Source organism: Diceros bicornis, chromosome 29 (assembly GCF_020826845.1).
Source record: "Diceros bicornis minor isolate mBicDic1 chromosome 29, mDicBic1.mat.cur, whole genome shotgun sequence".
Classification (NCBI taxonomy): domain Eukaryota; kingdom Metazoa; phylum Chordata; class Mammalia; order Perissodactyla; family Rhinocerotidae; genus Diceros; species Diceros bicornis.
In genome coordinates this window covers 16,497,590-16,509,945 of record NC_080768.1, presented here as the reverse complement: position 1 = coordinate 16,509,945, position 12,356 = coordinate 16,497,590, and the positions used below count along the sequence as shown (strand labels likewise).

At 41.9% G+C, this 12,356-nt stretch overlaps 1 pseudogene; it reads right to left on the bottom strand.

Moving 5' to 3' along the window:
- Positions 1–2,179: 2,179 nt before the first annotated feature.
- On the bottom strand, positions 2,180–3,156 carry LOC131393873 (S-adenosylmethionine decarboxylase proenzyme-like; annotated as a pseudogene).
- Positions 3,157–12,356: the final 9,200 nt, after the last annotated feature.

Genomic DNA, 12,356 nt, shown 5'->3' with positions numbered 1-12,356 from the left:
CTCCATCTCTCTGAGTTTTGTCTCCTCATCTGCAAAATAAGAATAGTATTTGCTTTGCCTATTTGAAAGGTGGTTGTGTCATATATACTGAAATTATCTGGGGTTTTTGTCTTGTCACTAGGCAATGAACTAAGCAAACTTTTATTGAAGCTTAAATTGTGATATAGAAATACATTTCAACTGGTTTAAGTTCAACACAATGAAGAGAGAAATTATGGAACCAAAATTTTCCCTCCTCTATGATACATACTAAGATTAATTTAGATTAATAGTCAATCTACAGTTTTTATTTTCCTAGGCTTTGTTTCACATAAATTTGTGCAGTTTTTCAACGTTCTATAGAAATCTTAAATCTATTAGAAAAAAAAATCAGACCTCAAGCCAACAAATGTCATCAAATCTACTGGGACACCGTTTAAGAACAAAATCCACTTTGAGCATGGGTCCTCAAAACAGCACTGAAACATTAGGTACTGTGTGCCAGTTACAGAATCCAACTAATCCATTGATTGAAAGCTTCTTCTATAAACTTTGAATCAACAATGTGCTTAAAATAAAAGCCAAAAGTGTTCCAATCACTTGATTTCAAACTAAGTAGATTTTATGTTTAGAAACGCTAAAAAAAGTGTTTCGTTTATAAATACAGAAGGAGCAAAAACATCACTGCATCATTCCAGAAGGGATCAAAAAAATTTCCTGAGGACAGGAAGAAATACAAAATTTAGTCAACTTTGCTGTTTTCCCAGCTGCTTAAATCTCATGGTATTTGCAAATATATCTAAAAGATGCCAGCTCTTGAAAGCTTGTATTTCTAGTCATTCCCCACTGACCATTTTGGAATTTTGTGCATTAAGTTTTATAGATAGCATTCTGCTTCACTGTGTAGGTCTGAATAACCTGAAATGTTGTCATTATGGGCAGTCATTCACTTGAGCCTATGAAACCATGGTGAAAGAAACACCAGTAACAGGAGGAGATGAAGTCAGAACACCATCACATCCATCACACGTCAGAAGATGCCAAAGACATTGATTCTGCTTTGAACCAAAGTTTTTGGTATATTAATCGAAATTAGTGGAAATAGCTGCTAAAATAAAAGTTAACGTGAATGATCCGAGCTGACGTGACTTATTGAATCCAATGCAACCTTTATCTTAAATCTCCTTGCTGATAAACGTAATGATAACAATTCTTTGATACTACTACTTAGCACATCAGTGAAGGCATGGTACTCACAAGAAGCTAATCTCATTTACTAAGGAGCACAGAATGGCACACACTTCCCATACAGTTCTGCCAACATATACTAATATCAATCTATGTACCTTCCTTGCTAACAAACACAAGAAGTTTATTTTTGTCACTATCTCCCGGAAGAGCCCATGCCAATAAAAAGAGACCAAACTCCCTTGACCTTAAAAGAAAATTAAGTTCAGGGTCCATTCTTCTTCCCTCTCTGGGGTATAAGATTAGCATAAACCCACAGTGTAACAGTGTATCGCTTTCTTGAGACACCCTGGTGAGGAACGAAATCAATTACAGGAACAGATGTGCAGGAAGCCATAATGTTAAAACAGTAATACAAAAAATGGATAACCACAATCATTTTCTTAAAAGGACTTGACTTGTAGAAGAATACCTTTAATTGCTGTTGCAAAAAACATCCTCATAAAGTACAAATTAGTTTCAATAACATTAGTAGAGAATACATTCTAGAAAGTGGAGGTAACTGGATGTAAAATCCTGGCAGCAATTTAATAGAACAGTCCCAGATGGTTAGGCTGAGGCCAACACCTAACGAGGACAAAAGCCTTGTCTGTAGGGAATTTTGGATGAGACTTGGAGAAATATTACACTACATAAACCAAATTGAATTGTTTTCACAAGTGTTGTCAAGTTTCATATAGTAAAAAGTTTTTTCTGCATGCACTTCGATTTCACAGCAAGAGTGACATAGGATACCTAAACACTGAAGATGGTATTCCTGCAAGATATCTAACTCCTTGATATAATAATGCATACAATTCAAAATGATTACGATATTATTACATCTAGCACTTTCTGCAACTACAAGCTGGTGGTTATGAAAAGCATGACCCCAAGTATCAATATCTAAAAAGCAGCCACCACCACCTTCTATGTATGTTCTCTTTTTGTGTTTTTCCTTCATTTTTCTTCATCATCTCTGCTGCTGTTGCTGCTTCTTAGCAAAATCGGTAAAAACAAAATCGTAATCATTGAACATAGCATTCTGGCAATCAAGACGTTTCAAACCATTTGTTTTCTGGAGTGAAAAAAGCACTGTGCAACATTTAGAACTCTGATTTACACACCGGGTGGTCACAAATTTTCCTGGCTTGAAGACTTTCACAACTTTTCTGATCAAGTCATCCTAGGAGGTTCTGATTTCTTTGTTTCAAAGCTAACAAAAAAATTCTAGTTCTGGAGTGATGTGAATAGTCCAGTAAGTTCCCTCTGATTTCTTTCCATTCACTGAATACCCACAAGTATTGAACAGTGTGGCATCAATGACAGAACCTGGTATCAGATCACGAATTCCACTCTCACAATGACATCCTTTGCAGTCACACCATCTTTCATGGTCCATAACTGCTAGGTCAAGCTCACTCAGCAGAATTTCCGGGGTTTGATCCCGTTGACTGATTACCTGACTCTCTGTGACCAAGTACAGAAGTACCAACCATCAGAATTCCTGTCCCATACAATATGCTGCTCCATTTGGGAAAATTGCATTAAGAAACTCTATTTCTTCCTAGACATTCTGGTGTGGGTACCCTTGGTGAGAAGGCTTCGTGAAATTCTTGAGAGCAAAAGAAGCTTTGAATGGAGTCAAACCAACAACAAGCCCTAGCAAGTTTCAACAGGGGAAGCAGTGTTTCCAGCAAGAGGGTGGTACCACATGTCTTCAAAATGAAACGTCTCCTGGAGACAAACATGCTACTCTCAGTGAGTACAGAAGCTTCCTGCTTGCCAGTTTTTGTCACACTTGTAAATGAACATTGCACATCCTTCAAAAGTATGTCCCACTGGGATGGTGCGTTAATCCCCAGATCCTTGGTTTGTGTTGGGTTGCTGCCTGGAGAACCAAACCTCCGGCAGCCTCTGGTTCCCTTCAAAAAACTGTGTGGCTTCCATCGCGATGAGACTAGCAAACGACCAACGACCAAAGAAAATCAACTACATTAAACCTCTTCTCCTGCCACTGCCATGGATTGTTCCCACTGTGTTCCTAAAGTTCAGATTCCTCTTTTTTTGGCTATAATTTTATATTAACTTTATTTTATTTTTTTGCCAGGAAATATTCACGCTAACATCTGTTGCCAATCTTCCTCTCTTTTTTTTTTTCCCTCACCAACCTCCCCTCCCCCAATACACAGCTGTATATTCGAGTCATAGTTCCTCAGTCCTTCTGGACACGGGACTGAGGGCGGCCATGAGAATACACCTCGCAGACCTCCAACTTCAGGGGGCATAATTGGGCCAGGGCACCAGCTGCTGTGCTCTGCTCTGAAATCCGTCTCTGCCTTTGCTGAGGTCACCCTTCCCACAGGCTGCTCCAGTGTGGAACAGGCCCCTTCCTGGGAGACACGGGACTCCTCTGACTGGTGACTTAGTCTCAGGACTCCCTTTGGCCTTGCAGAACTTTCCTTAGACTGCACGGGAGCCAAGAAATCTTCCACCCCGCCTTCCTTCTTCTCCTTCTCAAACTCAGACTTGTATTATAGTCCGATGGCAATCCTACCTTTCTCCAGCTACCTAATCAAATTCTTGGCTGCTGTTTCTTGGAGGCCCCAAATTATCACAACCTGTCTCACTCCTTCGTTGCCAATGCCAGTCACATCTCCAGGCTCAGGAACCTGGAGGAGAACCCAGTGTTTAGACTCTCTAGTGAAGTAGCAGAAGAACCAAGAAGGCAAAAGATAGAAAGATTGGGCAGATTTCAATGCTGGCCTGAATCTGTCCTAGACATGGGATCTTCAGTGAAAAAGGTAGGCAGGGAAACCTATACTGCCATGGGCATGTATGCTTGGGCGCCTTCTTGAAGTGGTTAGGAAGGAGTGGTTACTCCTAAGGAGTGATGCTCCCAATGAAGCCTCACCTCGCTGTGGAAGACAAGATGTTCCTGCTTGGCCTTCTGCATCCGTCTTGGGTTTCAAAAGCCGCTGTCCTTAAGACCTGTTTCTGTTGACCTTTGAACTGCACATGATGGAGAAGAGGCAACCCGCTATGATGCATATGTGTTAAAGAAAGGAACATCAGGGACTGGCCCGGTGGCACAGTGGTTAAGTTTGTGTGCTCCGCTGTGGTGGCCCAGGGCCCGTAGGTTCAGATCCTGGGCGTGCACTGACACACTGCTTGTCAAGCCATGCTGTGGCAGCGTCCCATATAAAGTGGAGGAAGATGGGCACAGATGTTAGCCCAGGGCCAATCTTCCTTAGCAAAAAGAGGAGGATTGGCAACAGATGTTAGCTCAGGGCTAATCTTCCTCACAAAAGAAAGAAAGAAAGAAAGAAAGGAACATCCACGTTGATTCCTCCTGATAGGAAGATGTCAGAGAAGGCATTAGTCTTTGTCTGTATCTGTCATTTGAAGGAGAAATGAATTTCAGAAACATAATCCCACACACTCTCCTCCCCTGAGTCACAGAGCAAGCATACCATTTCTGTGTTTACTCACTAAACACCTACTAAGCCCTATCATGCCCAGGTGCGGGGATTCAGAGAAGAAATATCCTCTAACAGTGTCACTAGCACACGTCAGGGAGACATGACAAGGTCATGACTCTGGGATTGAGACAGCTTGGTTTACCAAAAAACAACTTTTTTTTGCTGAGGAAGATTTGGCCTGAGCTAACACCTGTGCCAATCTTCCTCTATTTTGTATGTGGGTCACTGCAACAGCATGGCTGACGAGTGGTGTAGGTCTGTGCCCGGGATCCAAACCCATGAACCTGGGCCCCCGAAACAGAGCGTGTGAACCCAACCATTATGCCACAGCTGGCCCCAAACCAACTTTGTTTTTAACCTTGCTAATAAACATATTTACCATGGTGGCAATGCTCCCATTTTAAAAACACACAGCAATTATTTTTCGATGGGTCACCAATTAATCCAGGTGCGGCTGGGGACAGCTAGATACTGATTTGTGCAGTGATGGCACTTGTGTCATGAGGCTGTCATTGCTGGCCCTCTGTACACCCTTCACGAACAGGTGTACACACACACAGACACACATGTACCTGCATACTCTAACACCTCCCACTGTGGCTAGCATAAATGCTCAACAAATGTTTTTAGGTGAATGCATGAAGACCTGAACTTAGAATGAAACTTCAACACTTTGCTGCCTACATGTGCCAAATCGATAGCACCAGGCACTTGAAAATGGTTACAACACACCTGGGAGCTTGGATGGGGAAGTTAGAACCAACACCTGTCATGTGGCAGGCCCCTTACAACCTGCAGTGCTGGCTACAATTATGCTTCATTTTCAGATGTGGAAACTGAGGCTCAGAGAGATCAGTCACACAACCAGTGTTAAAATAACTTTCTAGGCCCAAGATGGAGCCACTCCTGCCCAGGGTGCACCATCAGCAAATAAAAACGTAGATAACCTTTGTGTCCCTGGAGATGCTCCCCTTGACCAGAAATGCGGTCTATCCAGTCAGCCAATCCCCAAACGCCAAGCCCGCTCTGGGCTCTGTGCTTACTTCCTTGCTCCTTCTCACCCCAATCAAACTTGACAATGTGGCCCCAGCCAATCAGGCATTTTCTATTTTTCTCTTCCTTATTCTTTATTCTTTATCCTATAAAAGCTTCCTGCCTTCCACCCCATTTTGCAGTTCTCTGAATGGAGACTGTCCGCTTCATGAAGTGTTAAAGTTTGTATCACCTAAATTGTCTTCTTTAATCATTCTTTAACCCTAGTAAGAGGCAGAATCAGGCCTTGAATGTAGATCTTTATAACTCCAAATCTAATACTCTTTTCTATTCAATCAGAGGCTCTTAACCTAGGGACTCGGGGAAACCCATAGAAAGTACATAGGAAACGTTTATGAGGTGAAGATCTGTATCTTTCATCAGATTCTCAAGGCGGTCTGTGGCCCGTCGAAGGCTAAGATGTGGGCTGTGGCCACACGCAGGGGTTGGGCTGGTGTTTGCCTGGTGCAATTGAGAGGAAGAAAAAGACAAGAGCAGAAGTGGAGGAAGCCTGCATGTTGCTCCACTCACCAGTTTCAACATCACGCTGAGCTGGTGTACCAACTCCAGGGAGGTTACCAATGTCCTGTCCCCAGGGGCATGGGGCGACAAATGGTCTGGCCCAAGTCCCATGCACTCCCCATGGTTTTTGTAGACACATTCTAATCACTGAGAGAACTTAAAATACTGGTGGGTGTTGTGGGCCTGCCACGTAATAGGTCCTTGGGTGGTGGTGGGAGGGTCAGAGAGGCCACAGGGATGGGGACCAGGCCTGCAATTAATTCCCTCTCGAGCACCTGGTGATGTAGCTACGTTGTGATCCGAAATGGAGAGGAAAACCAGGGGAGCTCAGGCTGTAGGAATGAACGGGAAACAACTATTGATGAATTAAATACTAAATCTAATTTTACTCTGGATTTCTAGGCCACAGGCCTTCCTGAGTGTAAGAGAAGTGGAAACTCGAAGTGCTATTTTTATTCATTTACAGGTATTTGTAGAGTATTCACCGCCACCACCAGGCATAGTGCTGGGGGACTCTGTGTAACATAAAGGTGAATTAGGCAAATTCTATGTGTGTGCGTGTTATGCAAACAAGTAATCTCAACTGAATACGACAAGTCATGTACCAGACACATTATAGAGAGCTGTGGGAGCACCTCCAGAGGAAAGAAAGATTATACCTAGGGGACAGAGCAGTTCTGTTGGAGGCACCATGTCAGTTCAATTAAGTAACACGTATCAAGTGCCAGGCACGGTATTGTCACGGGTGGAAGATGTCCAGATGCAGAATATCTGCTGTCAAGGAGTCCAAAGCCAGGCCCACAGGAAATGTAAATGACATAGAAATGACAACCTGCTACAACGAAGGCACTGCATTTCAAGCGCACTCATTTCACTTTTATGGCCTTGAAGCGTTTTCAGGAACTGAGGACAAGAGGCCAAATATTAATAACAGACATCCCCATTGCTCTTATTCTTCAGGAAATTCCAAGGGTTTTGGGAGCTGTGAGTCAGGAACTGTGGATGAAGACCAAATATATCTGAGAAACATACTTTGGTCTTCTGAATGACCAAATATATCTATTTCTTATCACATTATCGCTCACAGATATAGGATTTTATTTTTTAAGAAATTATAGTTTTCTTCTAATAAACAGAAAACACACTTTCAAAAGTATTGGCTTATATATTCCTCTATTAAGTCAGATGAGTGATTACTGAACGAAAAGAGAACAGGACGCTTGGAAGACAGGGGTGTGATTAATATTTAAATACCTTGAAAGGAGCTTTCTTGGTGATATATTTCATCTTGTCATCTTAAACTGTTTAAAGTGACACTCTAGGTTTTAAACTAGAAATTCACGGTTTCTCAGAGCAGTAGTGTTATGAATTGGTAGCTTTTGTTCTATAAACCTGCTGACTCACTAAAGTTCACGTAAAGATGGAGGGCTCAAATGGTGGATCTGTCAGCAACGCTCAAGAGTAGAAACTCCTTAAGGAAAGCAACATGTACCATTGTTGTCCATTGAACTGGACAGTCTTCCATGTTTGCAGATTGACTAAGGAACCATTTCTTTAGCTAAAACTCACAGAAGCATTATTTCCCCTGTGAAAACATTATTCCATCTGTGTAAACAGAAGGACTTCGGGACTGTAATCTCTGAAGGAAATGGAGAGATGGAAAAGGCATTGTGAGTATGCACTCTTTAGAATGGAGAATATTGGATTTACTTTAGTCATAAGAGTGGAGGGCAAGATTCTTTCCTCTTTCAACTATAATATCTTCAAGCTTTATCAGTATCCATTTAGACCTCTCTCCCTCCAGTCCCAGAAAAATGTCTTTTCCTCCGCTAGAAACTAATGGCTTTACCTGTTCTCAAAAACATTTGCCTTCCATCTCCTCCAACATTGGAGTCTCCCTCCACCAACAATCCCTGTTCCTATTTTATTTCCAATCTCTTCCATTTTGTTGGCTCTTGACTCAAAGCTTATAGGTTTATACATGCTCTAATTTCTCCCATCTTTATAAGAGAAAGTTAAAAATAAAATAAATATTCTTAAACTCTATGTTCCCTTCAGCTAATATGTTTCTTCTCTCTTCTCCTTTTTTTTCTCTTTGTTGAGATATAATTGACATACAACATTATGTTAGTTTCAGGTGTACAATATAATGATTCGATATGAGTATATATTGCAAAATGATCACCATAGTAAGTCTAGTTAGCATCCATCACTGTGACTATATTTTGTGTATTCTTAGATGAATATTTTTCCATGTTTTAACATCTCTGGAATCACGATGTGTGGTAGATTGTTTGCAATATGGCCACCATAGTTCCCCTCCTTGTATCCATGTCTTTGGGTAATCAATCCTTTCCCACACAGAGTCTTAACTTGGTCACGTGGCCTGCTTTGGCCAATGGAACAGCAGCAAACATGATGCAAGCAGAAGTTTGAAAAGTAATTGTACATTGGAGCTTGTCCCCTTTGCTGAGCTTGGAGCCCTGAGACCACTGTTTGAACATGCTTGAACTAGCTCACAGGAGTAGCCATTTGGAATAGAACTAAGGGACCTCAGCAAATAGCCTGACAACCATAAAACGTGTGAGTGAGGCCAACTCTGGACCATCCAGCCCCACTTTATCCACCAGCTGACTGGCTGTAGGAGAGAGCCCAGGAGACACCAGCAGAGGAACCACCCAGATGAACCCAACCCAAATGCCAACCCACAGAATCATGAGCTAATAAATGATTGCTGTTCTAAGCCACTAAGTTTCAAGGTGATTTGCTATGCAGCAAAAGCTAATCAATATAGTGTGCATCTTCCAAGCTTGCAATTATAATGGGCAATATTTTTTTTCTTTCTCAGGCATACATAAAATAATGATGCATCTTACAGTTGATTGTGACTTAGGTTGGATGCAATGCAGTATTATACTCACTTGGCAGATAAGAAAGCTAGGGATTAGAGGGTGCCTTGCCCTGGGTCTGTAACCAGTAAGTTGTGGAATTTGAATCAAGCAGTCTTTGCTCTTAACCTGCAAGTACACGTAGCTCCATCCAGCTGGAGAGAGGAGTGGTTGGAGAGCTGGTTGGTGAGGAAAGCAGAGACAGGTTACGATGGGCATCTTAGAAGTTCTTGTGAAGAGTCTGAATTTTACTGGTTGACGATGAGAAGCTAGTTGAGTTGGAAGATTGGGGTATTTATCATTTCCATTTGACAGTGACTTGAACTTCATGGCACCTCAAGTAACAGAAAGTCAAGTGTTATGGGGGTGCAGGGTGGAGTCTGGAAGCCCTGGCCATGTCCCACAACTCTGTGTTGGCGCAGCACTGCAGTGCCAGGAGAGGACCTGAACAGTGAGTCTAGGAGAGCTGGGGGACTCTCACCCAGTAGGAATAGGCATACACCCGTGGAACTTACTGCCTACACGGCTGTGGACTAACTCTCCCTCATAAAGTTAATGAAGCCAGTGGGTCAAGTGCGTTTAAAAAATAAAAGGAGTGCGGGAGGAGGGCCACTGAAGACCATGTCATAATCATCGGTAGTTATAGAACAGTGTCATTTTGGTGGAAACACCCCTTCTTCCCTATTGCTGGAAACCCAAGAGAGCTGTACTAGCAAATCTGAGCAGTAGCACGATAATGCTGCAAAAAGCTCTGCCAACTCCGAAGCTACCACAGCTTCATTTTCAGGGCCCCTCACTCACAGAAGCCCCTTGTAAGACCTTGGACGGGGCTCTAGCAACGTGTTCACCTAGTTAAATATTTCTGTAAAATTTGCACAAGTAAGATAACTTAGCTGCAATGAGTTAATACTGTTGCCACTCTCTACTCCAAGTCCCCTCTGTCACCACCCCTCCCTTGGTAGTGTTGAAGGGGCCAGGTCATTTTTGGAACCCAGCTAAGGGGAACTGGAGTTGGGCATATGTTACTTTGGGTTTGCGGAGATATGTTTATGGGATTTCCAGTCACTTGCATGTATATTTCTAACAGTGCGGGAATGCCTTCAGGACTCCTCCTCCATTCTCTCTACCAACTCACCCAGCATCCTGGCAGGAAGGTTCAGCGCCAGCTGTCATGTCTCCTTATCAGTCTGTCCTAAGGCATCTGGAAGCATGTGGGCAGTGAAAGAGAAACCCACGGTCAAAGGTACATAGCCAGAATCTATACTACTGAAAATTCTTCTGGTCAGCACTTAAATAAAATGGAAAGCAATGGATTTGGTTCTTATCAACATATAATCAAAACTATCAATTAAAAAAATTCCTTCAACTATGTTGAAGGAAAGAATGAGTTTTCCTTCTATTCTCTCTATAGAAAATTATATTATAAAAATGTCATACATGGTCTTCCTCCCAAAAATCCATCCCCCAGCCTTATCGTGAGAAAAACATGAGACAAATCCCAATAGAATGACATTTTACAAAATAAAATGACCAGTATTCCACAAAATTATCAAGGTCCTCAAAAAGAAGGATAGTCTGGGAACCTGTCACAGCCAAGAGGAGCTTAAGGAGATATAACAACAAAATGTAATATAGTGTCCTGGTTAGGAACAGAAAAAGGACACTAGGTAAAGACTAAAGAAATCTGAACAAAGTATAAACTTTAGTCATAAAAATGTATCAATACTGGCTCATTAACTGTAAAAAATGTACCATACTAATGTTAGATGCTAATAACAGCGGAAACTGGGTGTAGAGTTTATAAAAACTCTGCAATTTTTCTGTAAATCTAAAACTGTTCTAAAAAATAAAGTTTACTAAAAATGTCATATAAAGGAGCAATGAATGGGTATGCAGCCAAAAAGATAGGGGGAAAAACTTATTATAGAGGTAGGAAAAAAGCATTAATAAAATTTTTATTTTTATTTATTTATTTATTTATTTTGTGAGGAAGATTGGCCCTGAGCTAACATCTGCCAATCCTCCTCTTTTTGCTGAGGAAGACTAGCCCTGGGCCAACATCCATGCCCATCTTCCTCCACTTTATATGGGACGCCTGCCACAGCATGGCCTGACAAGTGGTGTGTCGGTGCACGCCTGGGATCCGAACCGGCGAACCCCGGGCCGCCCCAGCAGAGCGTGCACACCTAACCACTTGCGCCACTGGGCAAGCCCCCATTAATAAAATTTTCAGGTTATTTTTCAGGATTTTTTGAAATTTATGGTGTTATAAACTTTTTAAATTTGTATTTTACTGTGATTTCTATTTTCACTCTAAAGAAACATTGACTTTTGTATCCAATTTTGTATTTGTAATTTTCTTAAAGAGGCCCCCTAAATTGTACAAACTTCAGACTCCACAAAATCTGTATCCACCCTTCATTGCCATTAATCCCATGTGAGTAGAAAAATGCATCCAGTTCAACAATTGAGTACCTGCTATGTGTAAATACTATGCTAGGACTTGTAGAGGAATGTGGGGGGCAGGGATTATGAAGATTAATGGGATACAGTGCCTGCTCCCCAAGCACTTATAGTTTCCTGGGGGAGATGAATATATGCCTAATGTAGATGTAGCCTCAAAACAGACCGAGTGACACGCACCTAGTCACTGATGCCCACCCTTTCTTTAACCATCCACTTAGCAAGGTCTGGAATTAACAGCACGTTGGCCGTTATGGATTGGCGTGGCTGTACTTCAGATGCTCAAAAGCCATAGACGTGGACGATCACTAATAATCACAACTTCGCAGTTGGCAATCACAAGTAGGAGCTTTTGAGATGAGGCCATTGTCAACCTGCCCCTCAGTTTGTCCCAAAAAGGACTTTGACTCTCTTTAGCTTCTCTGGAAGATTGATTAATCAGTTTTAGACAGATATAGATTTGGATCTAGCCAGAATTAGCCACAAAATTTTAATCAAACCAAAATGTAATGGAAGCTAGAACAGCTGAAAAGAGATTCAAATTTCCATTAGGAAATTTCGCCACAGCAACATCCAACTGGCTCTCGTTCTCTTGGCTAGACAGATGTTTGCAGAAAAGAAAGTAAAAAGATGTCTAAGACTGGATTCTTATTCTCTCTGAGTCACAAAATGGAACTCCTAACTGTGGAGTCTGGAACCTTCATCTAGTGAGAAAACTTAGGGCTGTGAGCTGTTAGTCCTTGTGACCGCCTCTATAGTAGGC